This window comes from Silene latifolia, chromosome 4 (genome assembly GCF_048544455.1).
Source record: "Silene latifolia isolate original U9 population chromosome 4, ASM4854445v1, whole genome shotgun sequence".
NCBI classification, from domain to species: Eukaryota; Viridiplantae; Streptophyta; class Magnoliopsida; order Caryophyllales; family Caryophyllaceae; genus Silene; species Silene latifolia.
The window spans coordinates 20,075,731-20,079,706 of NC_133529.1; the positions used below are offsets into that span (position 1 = coordinate 20,075,731).

The 3,976-nt window shown below is 35.4% G+C and overlaps 1 long non-coding RNA gene across 1 annotated transcript; it reads right to left on the bottom strand.

Moving 5' to 3' along the window:
• Window positions 1-1,417: 1,417 nt before the first annotated feature.
• On the bottom strand, window positions 1,418-1,957 carry LOC141652133 (uncharacterized). Its single transcript, XR_012546982.1, has 3 exons — window positions 1,872-1,957; window positions 1,603-1,782; window positions 1,418-1,508 (listed from the first exon to the last, which is right to left on the bottom strand). It is a non-coding gene; the product is annotated as an uncharacterized LOC141652133 (long non-coding RNA).
• Between the last annotated feature and the right edge of the window lie 2,019 nt (window positions 1,958-3,976).

A 3,976-nucleotide genomic window follows, 5' to 3' on the forward strand; every position in this document is an offset into this window, starting at 1 on the left:
CACCACGGTTAAAAGCCGTTGTTGTTGGGTGTTCTCCGTTGTGGAAAGTGTTTCAAAATTTTGGAGGGAATAATATAACAACGGTTGTCGTATGTATAACCGTTGTTGTAACTTTCCCTCCAAAATTGTGAAGTCTTTTGACAACGGGTTTATGGTACATACCCGTTGTTGAAATTTTTTGTAACAACGGTTCTTTGTTTAATACCCGTTGTTGTAATTTTACCTCCAAAATTGTGAAGACTTTTAACAACGGTTCTTTGATTAAAACCTGTTGTTGAATATTATGCGCGGGTATTTGTGAATGTCATTCACAACGGTGTTATTTTTATTAACCGTTGTGAAAGGTATTCACAACGGTTTTTTAGTAACCGTTTTTATTACGGATTCCTATTGTTTTGAAAAATAAATTTGTTTCATGCCATTCAAAACCTGCATATGTCGGCAAGAAGACCATATACCAAAGACCAAAGATAAATCACAAATTTGGGTTCATCGAACTCAATAGATTCAATTCAACCACAACAAGAAATTTGCATCATATATATATATATATGTATATATATATATATATATATATATATATATATATATATATATATATATATATATATATATATATATATATATATATATATATATAATTACAAGGAGTTGAATTTACATGAACTAATCATTCCCTAACTTCAACAAAAAATTTACTAATAAGTTGATCTAAACTCCGAGTATCATGCATTTCTAATATATTCTAAGACGTAGTTGCCCCACATGTCTCTTACCTCGTCTATATCTACATTTGAGTACTGCTCAATCTGTTGTGACAGGTTGATTGCATACTGCGGCAAAAACAAAGAGAAGACATTATGGTATATATAGCAACAAGTAAGACAACATTAGCAACATCATGGTATATATAGCGAGAAGCAAGACAACATTAGCTCTAATTTAAAAAAAAGTAATAAACACATGTTTAAATTATTACTAACCTTTTCTAGAATAACGAGATATCTTCGCCTAATAATCTCCAACATGAACCGACAAGCGTAGTATCCACATTGTATGCTATCCTGGTGAGAGGGGCCTATTATTACATAAAAAAAACAGACGAGAGAAGGCTCACATCTGAATCTTGAACTTTAGGTATTGTATTAGTATTAAACACAGATTTTGCACTTAATGTTATTGTATTTGAGCACGTACCCCTGTTATCGTAATAAAATCGGGGCCAACATCGAATCTTCGTGGGTTGATCCCGCTCGTTTGCTCTTTTTTTCTTAAAGGCCCTTTTTTAAAAAATAAAAAAGGAGGCGAAAACTAATTTTTTAGGGGCAAAAATATGAAAGAGCTTTTTTCTATAAATAACAAATGAAAATGTTATTATAAATAAATTAGTATTATAAACTTACATATTAATCAAGTGCTTAAAAGTCTCGCTTGGTTGATGATGTAAAGAGTCCAACCAGAAAACTTTATTCCTTGTCGGCATGATGGCTGCTAGCACCCAATGAGTCCTACATCAAGAGACATCATCATTATTAACAAGTACATATATTAGGTATGAAAATGCAATTGTAGGGGGAAACATAATATTAATTTGTTTATTACCCTTTTTCATTATAAGCGCCAAAAATCAGCTTCTTGGTTGTCGCCAATTGCTGAGCAATATAATCTACCCGTTGTTCGAACGAGAAATCCGGAATAAATAAAGATAAAACATAGGGGCACAGGAATCCGTATAGATCAGATGGAATATTCTTCTCGGGGATCACTCTCAATTTCAATATCCTACATTATTACGGTATTAATTCCGGTATTTAAAACACTATCTAGCAGTCAGAATATTAGACTATGAAATTATTTATTAAGAAACTTACTTCATCCAAACAAATATGTGTGATATATCAATCTGGTCTAGGCCAGCCCATACGGCTAGCAGATCCCATGATATAAGCGCTTGGCGCTCAGCCTCTAGAATATCCTCCTCGAGCGGAATAACTATCACTTGCTCGGTGGCTATGCGATGGCCAGCCTCCTCATGCAGTCTCATCATCGTCACCGTTCTTACTTTTTGCATGTAATCCTTCCCTTTATATTGTGTGGAGTTTAAAGTCCTAACTTTCAGGTCCGGGAAAGAATGAGTCTTTGATTTTGTGCTACTACCACCAGCCTACACATGTAGTAGATAATTAAAATAATAAAAAATCCAAAGGTAACATATCCTAGTTGGAGTAATAAAAATAAAAGCGTACTTAATTAAATACCTCGTCAACCTGCTCTTTCAATGATGAGGTAGTAGTAGCAGGTAAGACTGGGGACTTAGGCTTATCAGTCTTTTTTGTCCCCTACACAAAATTACCATGCTTTTTATAAATACAGACAAAATATAAATAAAGGGAGCGAGGTTAATTTTTAAAAAAATGGAGAAGTTAATTAAATACCTCATCAAGTTGTTGTGAAGTCGAGGTCGTTGGCATGTCTGTGGACTTAGGCTTATCCGCCAAAGCCGTCTTTTTTGTTCCCTACAAAAAAAAATAACATATAAATTTAACATATAAAAACATTCAACAATTAAAAATGTAACATATATATAAAGGTATTTCTTCTAACCCCAATCATGGGGGCACTTTCTTTGAGGCGGCGGAGATATCTTCGCCAAGTAGATGTGAGTTTCGAGGCCATTGGATGAAACTTCCAAGCGCATCTCCCGAAATGGTAATGTCGTCACGAATCGGGACAGAGCGGTTGAAAGTTTTCATGGCCCGGAAAGACTGTAGTTATCTCTACTATTCTATGATTCGGCAAAAGTTCTTCGCCATGAACAACTACGCTTCATTTCGCTGCTGATTTGTTTTCTACGAGACCCCCGCCAACACGCACATGTGGCTTTTCGATTCTATTAGGGTCGAAGAAGAATAAACGGCCTCTTGTTTACGGCCTAAAGAATATACACATACATTATTATATCTTTGCAAAAACGCTTCAAAGATTCAAAAGATTTTGCAAAAACGCTTTCGTTTTCAGGCCGATTTTTGCACAAACTTCAGCATTCATATAAATTTAACTAATTAAACACTTCATGCATACCTTAAAAAACAGGGGAACGACTTGAAGGGGATGTATCTTTGTTTTCCATCAGCCGTCTTCTCAAGTTGCATCTCCTTTTCATCAGACCCATTATTTACCTAATAAAATTAACCAATTCAATGGCACCATGTCGGAAGTTATAGCATTAGAGCTGGCGGTGAACACACCCCCGATCTTATCTTAAAAAAAAAAAAACAAAAGAAAAATAAGGAAGTATTAGGTACCTGATCGGCTTTAGTTGTTACAACTTCAGAAGCATTATTAGGTACCTGATCTTTCTGAATCTCGTTGACCGATACTTCCTTCTCATGTATTGCCAAGGTAGTAGCGGCCTCTTCACCAATCTGTTGTACCTTATTATTACCCCCTTTAGAAATGACATCCTCCATCATCTTCACTTCTTCTTCGGAAAGCTTACCTCCAAAGATTCGGCTTTAGTAGTACGGATGCCATTAATCAAGTCGCTTGCCAAGAATGTAATGTGTCAGCAATTTTTATCCCAACAATAACATGTGAATTGAACTTAAATGAAAATAATAGAATAAATGTTACCATGTCAGCGTTCTCAGACTTAGTCTTCTTTTTCTTCTTTATCTGGGCACTTTTCCCATAATATTTCGTTACTCCAACCTGTAACGAGACGCCCCTCAAACGACCTGGATGTTCGGGTCGGCCGATCGCTCTAGCAAGAACGTCATTACGACCACTGGGAGTGAATTTCCCTTCTTCTACCTCTTTCAATACGTTGTCCTATAATATATTAAATAAACTTCAAATTATATTTGTGACTAAAATAATAAAGTTAGTAATGAACTCGTCTTAATAAAATAATGCTTACTATGTTGGCCAAAACTTCCTCATCATATTTGTCACGCGACGACCGGGATCCTTTAGG